Here is a 19,878-nt window from a genome sequence, read left to right on the forward strand (position 1 = left end):
TCTTTCCCCATGTTTATCTCATTTTAACTATGTTCCAGGCAGCATTACGTTTGTTTTTAGAATTTAAAATATACTCCTCATTTGCTTTCATTTTTGCTGCTTTAATTTCAGATTTGTTTATTTTTCTTAAGTTTGTATATCTATTCTTGTTTTCTTGATTGCCTTCAATTTTGTCCTTCAGCATGAGTAGAAGGATTCTAATTTTATTGACATGCATAGTGTGCCACTTTTTTGCGTGTTGTGGTTTATGCATATTGCTACGGTTACATCTCTTAGTAATAAGAGGGCAGTTACTGTCTAATGTATTTTTTTATATTGGATATGAATGCAGTAAAGCTTTCATTTATATCTTTGTCAATGGTTAGTATTCTAGCCCATTCTATTCTACTCAGTTCATTCCTCATTACTTCAATGTTCTCTTCCTTGAGAGCTCTATATGTAGTTAGCGTCCTGGTATCATCAAGTGTCAGATTTCTAATTTTGAACCATATGCCATCATGGTCAGACAGTCCTAATTTGATGGTATCCAATTCTACTTGATTCCTACACACATTGCTAATTATATTGTCAAGTCATGCCTCCATTCTGGCGGGTTTTTCATTTAAGCAGTAGTAGGTAATTGATCTTAAGATATGTAGGGTGTATACCACAGTTTTTCTCTTTACTCCTACATCTATATTAATGTCTCATGTGACAAATGTTTTATACTTCTTGTATTTGGTAGTCAGTAAGATTAATTCAGAGAGTTTTTCCATGAATATCTCCTCATCAGAAGCTGGTGGTAGCTAAACTGTTGCAATTATGAGTTTCTGGGTGTGTATAACCAAGGCAGATGCTTTGAATAGTCCTTCAACAGACAGGCTTGTGAGGTCTATGACTAAATATTTTAGATTCAAGTTTTTGTTGATATAAATTGACATTCCACCATGGGCATTGTTTGGTCCATAGCAGATTGTTGCCAGTGAGTAGCCAAATGGTACAAATAGGCTTATTTCCTCACTTTTAATCCAATGTTCATTCACACAGAGAATGCCATACTGAATTTCCTCCAGCCAGTACTGTAGTTCACTGTTTCTTATGGACTGTACATTTATATGTAACAAAAGTAATTCATTTTTGCTGCAAGGTGGTACATTGCTTACGTTGGGCTTAGTTTGATTATTTACTTTAAGTGTGTTTTTTTGTATTAAGATATAAAGCTCTTTGTTTTGACCAAGTCTGACACATTTCAGGCTTGGTCAGATTAATATGTTTCCCTGATCTGGTTCTGAGTTTCAAGGCATATGCTTAAAATTGCTGATGCAAGATAATTTGTTATTTACCATACTAAGTAGTTTTTGGGCCAGCAGTGTCTTTCCTAAACCACTTAGGCCATGACCATGTCTTGTATGACAAATTCTTGAGCAGTAACAATTGTCAGAGGGTTGATGGTTACAACTTACACATTCCTTACTATCTAAAAGCATTACATTTTTAAGCTGTTTGCAAATTGTTTCAAAATACTGGTTAGCTTTGAATATTTCTCTGTTTACACATGATGTTTCAATCAAATCATAATGATGAGGTATTTTAAATAATATAACATTTGTGTTTATTAACTTGCCCACTGTTTTTTTTTTTTGGGTTGTCAGGGTCTTCGTTTTTGTAGCCATCCCTCTTCCAAAATCATCAGAGTAGATTCTGATGTATGTTGTCTTTTCTCTTGGTATTTCTTGACTCTGCGTTCCATCTTGTTCTTTATCTGTTGCATTTGATACAATGTTTCTTTTATTCAATTAATTCATGGACTCATGACTTCTTATTAATTGCTATTATGATCGAAATTGCTAAATGTATTTGATGACAGATGCAATTCACAAAACTGTATTATCTCATTCATTTTTGTGGCACTTACCTGGATATTTTTATTCAGTGTTGGGTCCACTGGCTAGTCTGCAGTTGTTAATGTTGATCATAGTTAAGATGAAATACACTGAGGCAACAAAAATCATAGGATAGCGATATGCACTTATGCAGGCAGCAGTAGCACCACAAACATCAGGTATAAAAGGGCTGTGCATTGGTGGAGCTGTGATATGTAGTCAGGTGATTCAAGTCAAAATGTTTTTGACATGATTATAGCTACATAACTGGAATTAACTAATTTTGAATGCGGAATAATACTTGAAGCTAGATGCATGGGGCATTCTGTTTTTGAAATCATTAGGGAATTCAATATTCTGAGAGCCACAGTGACAACAGTGTACTGAGAATACATAATTTCAGGCTTTACCTCTCATGCGGTGACCGATGGCCTTCACTTAATGACCAAGAGCAATGGCATATGCATGGATAACAGACAACAATACTGTGTGAAATAATCACAGATATCAATTGGAACGTACGACAATCATATCCATTTGGACAGTGTAGCAAAATTTGGCATTAATGGGCTATGGCAGGAGGTGATTGATATGAGTGCCTTTGCTAACAGCACATGGCCTGCAGTGCCTCTCTTGTCCTTATGACCATATCAATTGGATCTAGATGACCAGAAAATTGTGGCCTGGTCAGATGAGAACTGATTTCAGTTGGTGAGAGCTGATGGTAGGTTCAAGTGTGGTGCAGATCCCATGAATCCATGGACCCAAGTTGTCAACAAGGCACTGTGCAATCTGGTGGTGGCTGCATAATGTTGTGGGCTGTGTTTACATGTAATGGACTGGGTCCTCTGGTCCAACTGAACCAATCATTGACTGGAAATGCTTATATTTGGCTACTTGGAGACCATTTTCAGTCATGAACTTCATGTTCCAAACATAACAATGTCACTGGGCCACAAATGTTCACAATTGGTTTGAAGAACAGTCTGGACAATTCGAACATATGATCAGGCCACCCAAATGGCTCGACATGAATCCCATTACATTTATGGGACATAATTGAAAGGTCAGTTTATGCACAAAATCCTGCAGTGGCAGCACCTTGCAATTATGGACAACTATAGAGCCAACTTTTATTACCTCAGTATAGGTTATGGGTGAACAACTGGATGTATGTGCGATTGTGTTGTCATCATCAGTTACAGTGATGAACTGACTCCCACCAACTTGTCCCACCATCGGCAGTTCACACACGGAGAGACCTACTCCTGATGTCAGTTTGGGATATCTTCTTCCCCTTCTTAATCAAGCTAAGGGTGCATTCCCAAGCCTTACTAAGGATGTAGCTAGTATCATGACAGATCAGTAGGGGCCTGATTTTAATCACTTAAAAAATAGTAAAATATGCAAGCATGTATGACCTAAAACTTACATAAATATGACCTTAAAAAATAAAATATAACTAATAGAAGTTTATTTAAAGCATTCTTGTTTGTTTATTTAATTTTGTATTCACCATAAAGTAACACAAAATTCACTTCTCAAAATATTGTAAGTATAGTTCTTTCTTTCTGTACGGTTTGTGGCAAATTTGCACCTACTTTTTGAATGTCTGAATGTTTTATTTTCTGAACACAAATTACAGTGAAAAGATCATCTATTGAAACAGTAAAACAATGTTTTTATTTCTACATAGTATTTAAAGTGTTTCATCTTCTTCAGTATCTGCAAAGTTGCACTGGATCACAAGGTGCATTTTCAGGTTTTCCATTGTCAAAGGTTTTCGCTGAGGATAGTTTTGTACCTGTAAGAGCTCCTCTCCACTTCACAATACATCACTGGAGCATATTAGAAGGCAAGCAGGTCACTGGAGTTCAGCTTTGTTTCAGTATCTTCAAATGTTGCGGCATTCCGCGAAAGACTGTCACTAATTTTGCACAGTGTAGAATATCCAGGATTCCATTGGAGAACACTTTGCTATTTGGTTTTCTCTTTGTCAGCCACATGAGCAAGAGCTCGACCCAACTCACTCTGCATATGTTGCACAATACTCAGGGCCTCGTGTAGCCAAGTGCCAACAGCTTCCAGTCATTTGATGGCTTTTGATATCACTGAAAAATTGGCGTTGATGTATGCCAATTTTAGAGAAAATGTACCTGTAAAAACTTCTTTCACAATTTTGATAGCACTTGATTCATCGCTATCAAGCTCACAGAAGATTGTCTTTATTTGAGTGTAATACTCAGCAGCATTAAGCCAAGAACCCCATTGTGTAAGAACAGGTTAAGGTGGGAGGGGCATTAAAGGTGCTTGTTCCTTGAATTTCTGCACCCGTAGCAGAGCTTTCACATTGATTTTCTTGCCACAGGAAATTAATTTGTCCATGTCACGGTAATCTGATCGCACCCCTTCGGCAACTCTGTGCAACACATGTGCAAGGCAACTGGCTTACACCATACTGGAGTAGAGAATCTGAAGCCCTTTGGCTGCTTTAGCCATATATGAAGCACCATCTGTTACAAGCAGCAAAATGTTGTCTCTTTTCACACCATCCAGTCACAGTAAATTCAGAGAGTTGTCAAACAAAATAGCAATCATCGAATTGTTTACTCTATCAAGAGCTTCACACATTAGTAGGAACATATCTCCAGGAACATCAACTTTTAGAACACCAACAACAACATTTTCAATATATCGTCCACTAATATCTGTAGTTTCATCTATCGACAACCAGATCTTTTGCTCAGCAATAGTAATTAGTATTTTGTTGAGCACATCATTGTAGCATATGGATAAATAGTTCTTTCTCAGTGTAGATTCATCTGGAACTGAATGTGTTGTGTACTTCTCCAAGAACTGTCTGAAGTGTGGATTCTTCAGCTTTTCCAATGAGATGTTGCAGGACACCATTATCTCACACAAATACTTGCAGAATGATTGCATGATTGACGATTGACCTGTCTGTTCAAATAACAGTGTTTGCTTGCTGTTATTTTCAGCACTTTTTTTAGCGGTATTACAGTCTTGTTGCACATTAAAGCACTTTTATGCACTAACTGTAACTTCACACAGTTTACAAAATAATATTTTCCCATCAGTACTAAAGAACTTCTCTCCAAATTCTCGAACATATCCTCGTGACTTCACGCTGTCGGAGCACTTTGCTTTAGGTATGTTGAACAAGGCAACGCTGTATTCAAACGGGTCACTGGAAACACCTGTGCAACTGTGATGATTATTACACCAGAAGCCGCCTTCGTTGGCTCTGAGACATATTGTCGACTCTGCGCAACAACGTTTTATGTTCGCGAAATGACTGTTGTGGTACACCAATTTTCTGCTACAGTCCTGGGAAATAAAGCTGTGTACTAATTTATCTGTTTATCTTTCATAATAGCGCAATAAATATTGTCTCGTGAGCAACATATTCATTTTCTTATTCGTGTGTCCCATAAGATATGAGAAAAACGGTATATGTATTTTTGGCAAAAGTTGATGGAAAAATGACCTATTATATTAAAAGTTAGCCACAATATGACCTGTTACTAAAATTTGTTGAAATATGACTCTGTATGCACAAACAAAATACATTTTTTGACACTAAAATGCCTAGATTTGTGTATAAACTGTTCTAAAATTCACCCTACAGTTCAGAAAAAAAACATGACTTGTCATTAAAATCCTGGCCTTACTGATTAGCTATATCCTTACTGGAATCTCAATAGATTCTTTAATTCTCCAAATTTTGCACTCTATGAAGCTATTCTTTTGGAACACCATCCTCAAATGTTCAAGCTCCTAGTTGAGCCCTATGTATCAATGTTTTGAGCACCATGTTCCACTTTGCATATAATGACAGCTGTCCACATAGACATATAGGCCAGTGTACATTTTCTTATGGTACATACTGTGGCCCAACATGACATCAGCCCTATTTTTACCAGGACATTCAGAAAGAATAGCACTCCATCCACTTTGACCTCTATGGTAAACTTGATGTCAAGTAAGTTATTCATCTTGTCTCTTACATGTGATGGTATGAAGAAGGTGCCATCAACATAATGGAAAAATTCCTGTTCCATAAGTTCCAAGAATAAAGGCACTTTGGTGAAATGAGGGATAATGTCAAAGCTCTAAAAGGTGTCAGACTCTTTTTGCTTAAGCCGCTTATGGCAAGAAACTTGACATAGAGATGAATAACCTTTTTAGGTATGTCTTGGCATGGCTACTTTGAGCAGATGGAAGGAGTAGCCATGAAGAATCCTCTTTCATCAATCATCGCCAACATGTATGAGGTGTGTTCAAAAAGTAAGGTAACATTATATTTTTATGAAAAAATATTTATTTATTCACCAATATTCATGTTGTCTCCTTCAAAGTAATCCCCCTCAGATACAATTCACCTGTGCCAACACTTCTTTCAGTCCTCAAAGCACTTCTCATATGCATTTTTTGGTACAGCCTTGAGTACTTCCAGGGATTTCCTCGGTCATTGAAAATCTTCGACCTTTCATAGATCTCTTTAGTTTTGGAAGCAGGAAAAAGTTGTATTGGGCCAAATCCAGTGAATATGGTGGCTGAGCCAGGATTGTCATGTTGTTTTTGGCCAAAAAATCTCTCACAAGCAACGATGAATGAGCAGGTGCATTGTCATGATGCAAAAGTCATGAACTGTTTTTCCACAATTCCGGATGTTATTTTGCACATTGCTTCTTGCAAACAGTGCATAACATCAGGATAATACTCCTTATTGACCATACGACCTTGAGGGGGGGGGGGGGGGGCAATTTAAACTGACAGTTGATCCAACTTAGTGTGCTTTTTTTGGTCTTGGCTCTCCACGATGCTTCCATTGCGACAATTGGGCTTTGGTTTTCATGTCATAACTGTAAACCCATGTTTCAGCACCATTTTTGACCCTTTTGAACAAATAAGGAATTGAATGATGATCATGTACACATCTCATGCCAAAAACATCCAATAAAATTGCATAACACGAGCTGACTGCTATGCCAACATACTCAGCAACTTCTCTTATGGTAAACTGACAATTTTCCAAAACAATTTTCTTCACAGCTTCGACATTATCATCTGTTGTTGATGTGCTAGGGCATACAGAATGAGGTTCGTCATTGGCATCTTCTCGGTCATCTTGGAAGTGCTTGTACCACTTGTAAACATTTTTTTTTATTTAGAGCTGACTCACGATATGCCACTGTCAACAATTCAAGTGTTTTAGAGCACTTTATTCCATTTTTCCCACAAAATTTGATGCAAATTCTTTATTCCATTTTTTATAATAATCAAAAATTGTCAAACACACTAAAACATGTCTAATCTTTCTATCTGTCAAAAACAAAGTATGCTGTACACTTGAAACTGTGAACATATGTTTGGGACATGTGAACCGACATAACAAAAAGAAAGATCGATAATTGAATGTATGTTGCCCGTGCATTTTGGAAAGTCAGCTTACTTTTTGAACAAACCTCAAATAAGTCCTATTTCAAGCTATGGAATCAGCCCAGTGGAAACTAAACTGTTTTCTTTCCAGTATGTTGATGACACTTCATCATATGGATATAATGGTCCCCTTTCTGGGTGTTCTAGTAAAAAAGAAGAGCTGGTAGCATTTTGAGCCACAGCATGCACCATACTTAGACATGAACAACTGATGCCACCTGGCACAAAGGAACATGATGCTCAAGACACACGTATGTAGGGCTCGCAGGCTATCTGACGATCAGAGACTCAACAAAGAATTTGAGCTTGTGAGAATGGTGCTCCAGAAGAAGAGCTTCACAGAGTGGCAGAGTTGGAGACCATATAGCCTACACCAAGAATACAACCAGTGGAAACAAAAGAGAAACCTCAAGACAGTAGGACTTGTGTTTATTCCATTTTTTGGTTCATTATCTGGAAAGACATGATGAATTTTGTGGAAATACCAACTGAAGACTCTTCTCCACCCACTAGCTAAAACATAGGCACTGCTTGGTAGTGTCAAGAATCATCTTAGTCTATGGAAGTCTGGAGTCTATCACATACCCTGCCAATGTGGCATGATGTAGCCTAACAAGTTACCACTCTTGGAAACTTAAACAGAATGAATTACAACCATACTAAGGTTGAGGTACAGATGTTTAACTTCCAGGACTGTGTCATTAAAGAAGCTATTGAAGTTTGAGTGGGGGAACAACTGATCGGTCATGATAGTGGCTACATCCTTAGTAAGATGTCAGAAACAACTTAGTTTGATCAATAATGGAAGGATCAGCTGAACTGAACTGACTTCGGGGCAGGCAGAGCGGAGGTGCTGCCAGCATGAGCCTCCATGCGTGAACCATGGATGTAACAGTGAGTCGGTGTAATGAAGAGGGGGAGCAGATGCCGGCTGCATGCTTACACCCCGGGCCTTAAACCATGCATGGAGTGGCAGATCAGAGGAGGGGGTGAGATAAAAGTGCCACATTAGCCCCAGGCAGTCAATTCATTAGTGCATGTGATGATGATGATGTGGTCACTTGCTGAAATATTGTGCCTCTTCTCTCTCTCTCTCTCTCACACACACACACACACACACACACACACACACACACACACACACACACACAGCAATGCCACACTTATTGAACCTCTTTTTCATGTATTGAGATTCTGCAAGAAGGAAGGTTTGCCAAGATAGTCAACACACATCCAATGTAGTATACTACTTCAACAAGCAGGAACAAGTGCTCAGCTGGCAGGAAGTCTTAAAAATACCCTAGCACCCACATTAGCACAGTCTTTACCAGGTAGAGAGCTGTTTCTGTCTCCAGAGATGAAACCATATCCATTCTGACTGCCCCTAAAGAATACAGAATTATTACTCTGGTCTGCTAAGTCTTCAGATTTAAGTCAGATACTAGAGTAGGGCCTTTTAAAGACACACACACACGCACGATCAGGATGTAGGTTAGTCCCACTATAATTGACTGTCCTTTTCCCCCAAACATTTCACACTTTCTTCTTTATGAATGTGATGTAGGATGAAGGCCATTGTCACGATTCTAAGATGGGCTGAGTAAACTTGGAACGTTCTGTGAGTACAGTGAAAGTTTTGATACTCCAAAGACTGACAGTTAGGGGTAAGACAGACCTATGTTTATAGTGCTAACTGCTGTAGTCCTTGTTCACACAGGCATACATATTTTTGTGGATAATTTATGATATAGTATGTTTTTGCCAAAATAACTAATCTATGCTACTAAATAACCATCCTGGAACCTGGGGGCTTAGTATCCAGACCCATTTGCAGGTTGCCTGTGTAGTTATTGATCGAATTTAAAAATTTAAAATGCTGTTGTAATCTACTCATTAAGAGGTATAATTGTATGTTAAAAGTTTAAGACAATAAAGCAAGTACTATAGTTCGAAACTGTGCATTTGTCTTGGGGCAACATGACTGACAGAGCGCAAATGCCTAGACTTTATTCATTCAGTATTTGAGAATGAGAGCACTTAGCGACTTCTAACAAACTTTCTACATAATTTCAAACCTTTATGAAACTATTTCTTGCTGACATTGTCACAAAATATTGAATGGGAAAAAGTTTTTCTCATACTCCATGTCCACTATTCATGCGGTTAAAACGGTAGCATCACGCATGATGTTTAAATTTATTACTTCTTAATTATGTATTATATTCACAACACACTTTGCAGACAGTATGTATATTTATTGCTGAATGTTCCTGCAACATTGTATCAATGTATGACACATAGTTCAGGAGATAAAATTTCATAAACACTGAGCTGCATGAGAAACTAGCTTTTGCTTCAAATGGTACACAGTATATCTCCTACATCACGCATGACATTTCAGCTTATTACTCCTTTACAAGACATCATAAACATCAATATGTGTGAAACACTAGTTGCTAAATATTAAGTACAATTGATGTGTTTATCAAAGAGTTTACATAACTAATCATTTGTAACACCACTGTTTTTTGTAGGGTCTGTTGGTAAAGTTAGACTGTTTCAGTCATTCCTGTAAGTGAATGCACTGTAGAGATTTTTAACATTCTACATTATATTGGCAGTGCAGTTACTTGAGTCTGTGAGAGTTCTGAAATATTATTTTTGTTAGCCATACAATGATAGTGAGAACATTATCATGTGTGATCTAATGGTGCATTCTTTGGCATGACATTCCTGTAGACCTATCAAACTGAATCACATTCAGGAGTCCCACATCATCTCTATGAAAGTTTGGAAAATGAATGTGAACTATCAAGTCTGTTCTGATGACTAGTGATGCTCAATAAGAGTTCTCTACTTGATCACGGTATGTTATGTATAGTGGTACATTTGTTGACCATGGCATTTTTAGTTCTGGAACAGTACTTTGACCTAATATGTCGTGATAACAATCCCAACGAGGTTTTTCTGCCTGCAGAAGACACCCATTGGATATATCTACTCTTTTCACACAGCTTCAGTGAGTATGAAGCACACTTTCATATCTTGATAGTAAAAAACCTTCCCTTCAGACATGAAAAACTAAGTGGTTTCTGTATGTAGTATATGAGTAATTACATGGTGTCTGGAAAGTAATTCAGTTGTGAAATAGGTGAATAAATTCCATATTAATGAGGCTGATTTATTGAAAGTAATATAATGCATACATTGTTAAATGGTTCAAATGGCTCTGAGCACTATGGGACTTAACTTCTGAGGTCATCAGTCCCTTAGAACTTAGAACTACTTAAACCTAACTAACCTAAGGACATCACACACATCCATGCCCGAGGAAGGATTTGAACCTGCGACCAGAGCGGTCGCGCGGTTCCAGACTGTAGCGCCTAGAACCGCGTGACCACTCCGGCCGGCATACATTGTTATGTAAGATGTGGATACACACTTTAAAATTCAATGTAGCTGTCTGAGACATCAGTCAATTATCTCAAATCACTGGGTATGGAATCCACAGTCCTCTGGAGAAAGTTGCATGGGATACTGCTCCTAATGACACAAATCCATGCTTTCAATTCTTTCAGTGTGTGAGGTTTTGTCCAGTACACCTTATATTTTGATCAACCTCATAAAAAAAATGTGGACTTCTTGCAGGCCACTCAAGAGGTCTGCATCTTACCAGCCAACATCCTGGAAACTTCTCATCAAACCACACACTCACAAACCATTACAATGTGAGGGGTTGTGCCATCATACATAAAAATAACGTATTCGATGTTACCTCTTATAGATACTGTGGGCCAAACATAATTTTCAAGTATCTGTAGATAGCATTGGCAGTCATTGTATCATGCAGGTTATATGGCCTGATAACATTTGTGGCAGTCATTCCACACTACATAGTCACTTTTAGCTGAAGCTGTATGTTCTCCACCATAACACCACAATCTTGTTCTGTCCAATAATGACAATTGTGCTGTCTGATAAAACCTCCCATGTGGAATATGGCCTCATTATTTCAGAGGGTGTTATTAAACAGTTCAGGCCATTCTTCATGACAACCCAGCATCGACTCCCTATACTCCATTCAGCTATCCTAGTCTTCTGCTATCAGCTGTTGAACATGATGAGGTTTCCACATTCGATAATTCAATTCTTTATGCAAGATCTTACATGTTGTGTAGCTTGGGAGTCCACTTTCACGTGCTGCCTCTCTCGTTCATATCAAAGCACTATGTACAAACATTTCCTGCACAGTTGCCCCTTTGTCATCAGATTGAGATGTGGATGGATGACCAGTTTTTGTTGTATCTTTTGCCAAGCCTGTGGCCACTAACTTCCTGTGACAATTCTTTGTCGTCTCAGGATGAATTGAGGCATTCAGTCCATTCATAGTATGCCACCATTTTTGCACCAGGAGAATGCAACTGCACACTTCACAACATGCACCAATCTGTACTCACTATTGAACAGTCAGGCGACCAGCCATCTTTTCAGTTGCTGTGTGCAGCTCCTTTCACGGTAACAATCTATACTGCAGAAAATGTAAAAACAAGTGCTCACTGAGGGGGAAAAAAAGAGTAAAGGGAGGGAGTGAGGGAGATGGAACAAATGCTGAGTGTGGACCGAAATCTGGCCTGGCAGCTAGATGTCTGCAGCTGTATTGGTGCGAGTTTGGCAGTATGACACCGGAGCCAGGTGTCACATGCCTGCACCATGGCTGCAGAGATCCAGACCTGATTTAATTATCTATATGTACACACTATTTCAATTTTGATTCACCAATGTCAAAACTTCTACAACTATTTTATAATACTTAGTTATTTTCAGACACCTTGTAGTATGTAGAGAATTTTAGTATTTATTGTAAGTAAAATGGTATAGAGTCCTCTTTCAATTAATGTGTAGTACAGATGTTTTTACTGACTGCAGAATTCTCAAGCATTTCTGGGAATGGTTTACAGTGATTCTTGTAAACTCCACGTTTGGTCTATTTTGGTGTTATGTAAGTTAAGTGTGAATGAGAATACTGTAGTTATAACAACCAGTATATAACTTAGCTTTGTTTGGCAGTCATACTGTTCAAGGTGAATTACTCCCTTTCCTTTGGCTCAGCAGCAGTTTTGGCCCTGACGTACAATGCAAACAGATGCAAACTTTTGCAGAATATTTCCAACATAGAGTTCTCAAATCATCTCTGTACATGTCCTTATCAATCTGAAGACATAGACTGCCATGTGATATAGCAGGTGTACTTCTCTATACTTCAGCTGTCAACTTTAATGCATCAGTCAGGTGTATAACATGCTATTTACCATGCTAGAAGTGGGAGAGGGAATAATAATAATAATAATTTGATAAAAGTGTTACAAGTTTAAAAAAGTGTCATGTCCAAGAGCTGAGGCATTCTCTATTTCAGAATGGTGATCACCATTCATACAGCAGAAACAGAATTACAAATTTTCCAGTCTGTAATTATAGTTGCACAACAGTATATCAGACTGGAGATATGAGGGCTGACTTGGTCTATACTAGGCTGGTAAGGGTTGGACTCTTCTATAACTTGAGTGTGATCTTAGGAGGTTTATTACTTTCATCCAAACAAATCCTGGGTCTGGGTTATGCTTTAACCAACAACCTGAGATCTGTAATTCAAGGATTCCATATGAGAAAATAAGATAAATTCTAGCTCTGCAGAACCCTTGCCCTTATTCTTCAGTATTTCACTATATATTTATTGCCCAGACCTACTTCAATAAGCAGTCATAGACTTCAGAGTATTGGTTTGGTTTATTATCATTCTTTGATGCAACAGACCTTTCCAAGATAAAGTATTTCAGATGACTGACTATATATACAATTCACTTCACATTCTTTTTCATACATCATTGTTACTTTTGATCTGAGTAAGGCTTCTGCATGAAGTATTCCTTGGAGTGACATATGACACTGAGTTCTCTGTTATACACCTGTCCTGATGTCAAAACATTGGTTGCTCTGCCCACAACACCATTCACACAGCTCAGTGAATACTCCTAACAGAAATTATAAAACACAAGCAGACACATAACCTAACATGAGTTACACAAATAAATCATTGATCTAAAAATCAATATCTTGTTTAATGTTAACTAGTGTCATTTCAGTAAGACAGTATAGTATGTTTATTCATTCATAATTAACACCAAGAGTACAGAAATCTTAAATTGAGAAAAAATATTCATTAGATCTGCCATACTAAAACTTCAAAATTTGTGCACCCTATCAGTAGCTATCAACATATGTTTCTTCAACTTTAATTATGCTACTCAGTGTTAAAAAATAGATTATGTGTAAATTATGCAAAGGATCCTGTAAGCAAACAAAGGGCTTAGTATTGAGCAAACAAAGGATTTTACAGAACTACTTTAACAAACTTTGGGAAAGGGATGGTTGGGGAGGGGAGGGGAGGGGACGGATGGGTGGGGGAGGTTCCACACAACAAAAGAATAAAAAAATTCATAAAAACAAACAGTTTAAAAAGTTCTTCACTGCATTTTTCATAATTTTAAAGACACATAATTCTAACAATTGTTCAAAATTTTCTAGATGTGGAAGTATACATGTATGCACTCATCAGACAATAAATTTTGGTACGCTTTCAAATACTTAAATAGTTTTATGGGTTTCCATGATATTCTGATGAAGTATCTGCTGGATAAACTGCTTGGCAGATAATACTTTTAATAGGAGAATGTGCAGGCCATGGAAATAATCTTCCTTTAGCCACCCATCTATTATCAAAGACATTATTGAGTGGATCTCAAGAAAAAAGAAAAGAAAGGAGCTAAGGTGTTGGATCCACATAATTTGAAATCATTTATTTTCTCTTATTTTCGGGGGCTCATTCTGTAATAAGTCTGGAAGAATTTTCAGAAAAGTCCTTGTCAACAGCACCTTGCAGGCTGTCAGCTACATTTCTAACCTACACACTGGTGATTGTGTCAACCATGAATTAAAACATGGAGATTTTCATTCACCTACAAAAAATGACTGCCGAAATTTATGATTCCATTTCTTCCAAATGTTACCTCATCTGGAAACAACAATGAAGATATAAAGAATGGATTTGTAGTTTGAGCAGCAAACCATGAGCAAGAATTGATCCCTGTTCGGTAATTGTCAGGCCCTTGGCCCTGCACATATTGAAGATGATACAGATATCTGAACTGTCTGCAAAGTAACCTCTGTATGGTACTATGTGACGTATATGTGCTATAGTGTGCTTGACCTGGATCTTTTTCAGCTTCATATAGATTGTGTTGTTTTTCATCAGGCATAAAAACAGATCTAGGTCTACATTGGTCAATTTTTTTGTTGGTATGGACCCTGTAAAAGCAATGTTGTGAGAAACAGCAGCAAACGTTAGATTAGTCACAGGTCTTATGCCCAGAAACACATTTTTATATGGCTTTGCATGCATTACTGTTTGTGTGGTGATATATAAAAATCACATCTATCTGCTCATGAAACGAGTAGCCGTCACCAATCAGAATCCCTATCATGTCACTCATGATTACAAAACATGTGAAACATTCACATTGCTGTCAAATCTATTCAGATATCAAATACAAATGTGTCTACACAACAGTGCATCAGCAATGATGATCAGCATCAGCAGACTGACTTATATAAATATTATCACTAGATTATCTAATAAAACGAATTGTAAGTATTGGTTACAAATTTAAATGGAATGAATTGATCATTAATTTTCAACTATTTTTGGAAGGATAGGCCCTATTTATACTGACTTTTCTTAATTGTTTTTGAGTGAGGAATGTGACACTACAGTTTGTTAAAATATTCTGCTAACTACTGTGAAGTGAATGACAGGGCTATACCCCAATGTATGATTTACTGAGTTTTTATCAGTTCCTTTCATGTCTGAAGCTCAAAAAGAAAGATTGCCGAAATGGGTTTGTGTACATTCTAATTAGTCTAAACTTGTCTTCGAGGGTGCTATGGGGGTGATGTGTAGGGGTTGAAATGTATTTCTAGAGTCTTTACTTAATACTGTTTCTTGAAACTTGGTATGCAGGCTTTCATGAAATAACTGCCATCAATGCTGTATGTAGGATATATGACCCTTAGGTTGAACCTGTATTGTGGATCCCACCAGTGGAAAAATTTGTGGTTACTGTCAAAAATAGCATTTTAGAGCAGTTCTTGAATTAATGCCTGCAACTCTAATTGTATACAATTTTACTACACAATTTATCATTTAATAAATTGGTGATGTTAAAAATCTGAAAATAACTGTAATCATTAAAGTATTCAACTTGATTTATGAAATTTGAATTTCAAACAAAAAGCCTTGATTCATTTCTGTGCAAAGATCAGGATTTCTCTTTTAAAAACATCACGTTGTAACTATAAGCAGATGTCTTTCTTAGACATTTGCAAGATATCAAAAGGAATGTATCAATAAACAAAATTTTATATATCTAAAAACAAAGATGATTTGACTTACCAAATGAATGTGCTGGCAGGTCAACAGATACACAAACAACCACAAACATACACACAAAATTCAAGCTTTCGCAACAAACTGTTGCCTCATCAGGAAAGAGGGAAGGAGAGGGAAAGACGAAAGGAAGTGGGTTTTAAGGGAGAGGGTAAGGAGTCATTCCAATCCCGGGCTTGTGTCTGTATATGTGTGGATGGATATGTGTGTGTGTGCGAGTGTATATCCGTCCTTTTTTCCCCCTAAGGTAAGTCTTTCCGCTCCCGGGATTGGAATGACTCCTTACCCTCTCCCTTAAAACCCACTTCCTTTCGTCTTTCCCTCTCCTTCCCTCTTTGCTGATGAGGCAACAGTTTGTTGCGAAAGCTTGAATTTTGTGTGTATGTTTGTGGTTGTTTGTGTATCTGTCGACCTGCCAGCACATTCATTTGGTAAGTCAAATCATCTTTGTTTTTAGATATATATTTCCTACGTGGAATGTTTCCCTCTATTATAACCTAAACAAAATTTTACTTACATTTCATTGTAATAGAATAATTTCTCAAACAATCAGCAGTAAAATAAAAATTTTAAGTGATGGAATTGTTTTGTATGTACTTTTTGTGCAAATGAAGATACAATATCTTTATAACTTAATTGTCTTAAAATGTCATGTTCAATACTGGATAAGCCAAAATGTCTTCTAATGTGAATGTCTGAATCCTGTTTTTTATCAACTTGAATTTTAAAACTGACTGTTTCCATTGCCATTTGTGCTCATAAGTGACAGGCACATTCTTAGAGTGACTTCATATTAAGGAAACAGTCTTTGACACACTGTTGGTTCTGGTTTGGAGACATGAGGAAGAAGTCAGTTTTTCGTGATATCATGGAGCAAGGGGCTCGAGAGATGAATGCCGACTTAATTCTTGTCAGCTACCAGTATGCACTGAAAACTTCAGCTGAATAAGCTCATTCAAAATAATTAAATCTACATCTTTTATCATTATAAGGAGCTCCACACCACTTTATTAACACGAAGACCTTTTTATTTTAAATTTCTGTGTTGTACGTGTTATGTTGTGAAATGCAAAATTTTACATTTCTTACATTTCAGGCAAGTTTCCAGTCTTTACAGCACACCGAAATCTTCTACGGTCAGACTGAATATTTTTGTACCTTATTCCAGACAGTACTTCATTATATGCAGGATTGCAGATTTCTCGTAATGTAAAATATGTTTATTAAGAACAAAAACAAAAAATATAAACAAAATGTATACATTTGTATATATGTATGTACATATCAAATATATTTGTACCTTTAAGAGGAATATATGTTTATGGCAACAGAAACAATGAGCACAGAAATAATGTTGCATATCTTACAAGTTAACAACAGTAACACAGAAATTAATCTGAAATTCTATTTCTTTTCTTTTTACTTGTGCATTTGACTTGTACTTTTTTAATAGAGCCTTGTTAAGTAATAAGTAATCATTCACTTCATAACAATCAAAATACTAATTTTACAAACATAACAGAATACTTTCTATAGTATCCATTGACATTTTATTCATCTTATCAGTCAATTATATTTATATGTTATCATTGTGGCCTCATGAGGAAAAAATATACTTGCACATGCAATATAAATCTCTGTACTGTTTCTGAAATTCTGTTTCTAATTTGGAAAAAAACTACCATTTTTTGGCAGCTGCATTGTTTTTCCAGTTTGGACATTAGTTGACTGGTTGGAATGGTTTCTACTGTGGTGATTTGGCTAAATACAAATGTGTCATTTACACAGTCCTATCACATTAATGTGACCTCCACTTATGTTTGACATCAATGTGCAGAAACCACTTACAGATGGCAGGTGGCAGCACTAGCAGTAGATGTTACATAAAGTGTTTCAGGATGATGCAGAAAACAATGTTGTAGTTGAAACGAGGAAATGAAGCAATTTATCTGATGTCCAAAAGACATGGTCATTGGCTTTTGGGCCAAGGGTGGAAGCCATTTCAAAATGGCTAAGTTCATAAACTATTTGCATGTTGTCATGGTTGAAGTATACTATAAACAGTAGTTACTTTGGCCCAATGTTTGCCTGCCTTTTTATATGTGGCAAGAAAACAAAGGATAGTGGAGGAGAGAAAATTTCAAATACATGTTTATAGTACTGTCAATGACTTGTACTATCAGTTGAAAAAGATATTAAATAAAATACATCACATCTGTGACTGTGGTATCATAAAAAAATGGTCCAATGTCATCCGTACTCAGGACTACTTTGACACACTCATTCATATATTCATGAAAAAGTGGTAACATAATATTGGGGTTAAAATAAACTCAATGAATATCTCTGGTGTAGACATTCAATAACATGAGGAACAAATTAAATAATAAATTTTGAAGGCAAGTACAGGGAATATTAAGCTTTACTCAGAAAGTGACACAGTATATACACAAGTATAGTGTATTCCATCAACTGACTAATTAATTTTCAAGTTACATCTTACACTGTGGTAACAATATGAAAAGAGAATAAATGTAATGCCGTAAGATTACTGTGCACTATGGATATGAGCCTTATTACACAAATTACTGAAGCTCTGGTACTTGAAAATAGCCACATTTTCTTAGTCACGTTGGACTGATAATTCTTATCATATTCTCCCAAAGATAGGCTAGATTATATTTTTGTTGTGACCATTTGCAGTAGGACTTTGTCTTTCCCATACAATTCACATTAGTGCCCTAATCACTCCCCTCAGTTCCAGTTTTGGAATATTCTTCTTTATTGTATGGAACTGTAGCATATTGCACAACTGCTGATTTATCTTTTAACATCTTTCCCATCAGAGAAACTTTCAGAATCACCATCAGATCCAAATACCACCTCATCTTCATTTTAGGGTTATTTTGGTTAGGGCCAAAGTAACCCCATATTTTCAAAAATTTGCAAAAAACAATATCCACCATTTTACAGAAGTGTTAAATATATTATCTGAGTTGAGTGTCACATAGATGACAGTTTCTCACCTTATTACCAAATACTGACAAAATATAAAATTACACTCACAGTATTTTCAGCTGAACTGATGTGAACTCTCAAGGCAGAAGTTATTGTGGTCTAATAGCTGCTAAAATGTTTATGACCAAGTCCAGTGCTGCCAACACAGTATTACCACATGGAACTTACAACATTGTAGATGGTTATTCATGCATTTTAAATGCATGCTGCCTCGTTTAGTCTATGCCAGTGGTTCCCAACAGGTGGTCCGCGGACCCCCAGGGGTCCGCGAGCTATGCCAGAGGGGTCCGCAAGATGCTATTACAATAAAAAATATATCAAATATATTTTGTATGAAAACAAATTTTTTGTTTTGGCCGCTTCCTCCATGAGCAGAGCTTTAGCGAATGCTAACTTAATTCGGCTTTTTTAGGTACTTGATACTGTGATATGACAAGGTACCAATCATGCTCGATGAGGGGGTCCTCGAGAAAATTTTGTTGGGAACCCCTGGTCTATGCTAATGATGCAGTTTTAGTGAGGAAAAAAAATTAAAACTTTTTCTGCCTAGTGGGCCAAAGTTACCTGCAAAGGGCCAAAGTAACACCCCCTTAGGGTACCTTGCATGGCAAAGTGACACTATCCAGAACAGTTGCAGAGACATCTGTGGTGCGCCACAGTTCATAGACGACACTGGTCAATGACAGCTGCAGAGACTGACAGACAGATATGCAACTGTTGAGCAGCTGACTACTCAGGTGAACCAATGGGCTCTTAACAGTGTCTCCTGAATAACTGTTCAGCTATGTGTGAGCCTCCACAGCAGATGCCTGGTTCATGCACCCATGCTGACTGTTTTTCATTGGTGAGGGAGGATGAGATTTGCACACTAATAGTGCAACTGAATGTCCACTGAGTGTCAACAGATGCCCTTTCCAGGTTTATCACATTTTATGTCCACCAGACAGATGACTGTTGGCATGTACAGCCCAGCAACAATCATCAGAAGACTCCTGGCAAGAGGAGGGTCCACTATGGTCTATGAGAGGTTTTTGC

The 19,878-nt window shown here is 37.2% G+C and overlaps 1 long non-coding RNA gene across 1 annotated transcript in view; it reads left to right on the top strand.

Annotated features, from left to right (window-relative positions):
• The window catches only part of LOC124713900, a 60,015-nt gene extending 42,609 nt beyond the window's left edge, over positions 1-17,406 (top strand). The window contains exon 3 of the long non-coding RNA XR_007005637.1: positions 16,922-17,406. This is a non-coding gene — a long non-coding RNA (uncharacterized LOC124713900). The remainder of the gene's footprint in view (positions 1-16,921) is intronic.
• The last annotated feature ends 2,472 nt before the right edge of the window (positions 17,407-19,878 follow it).

Source organism: Schistocerca piceifrons, chromosome 1 (genome assembly GCF_021461385.2).
Source record: "Schistocerca piceifrons isolate TAMUIC-IGC-003096 chromosome 1, iqSchPice1.1, whole genome shotgun sequence".
Classification (NCBI taxonomy): Eukaryota; Metazoa; Arthropoda; class Insecta; order Orthoptera; family Acrididae; genus Schistocerca; species Schistocerca piceifrons.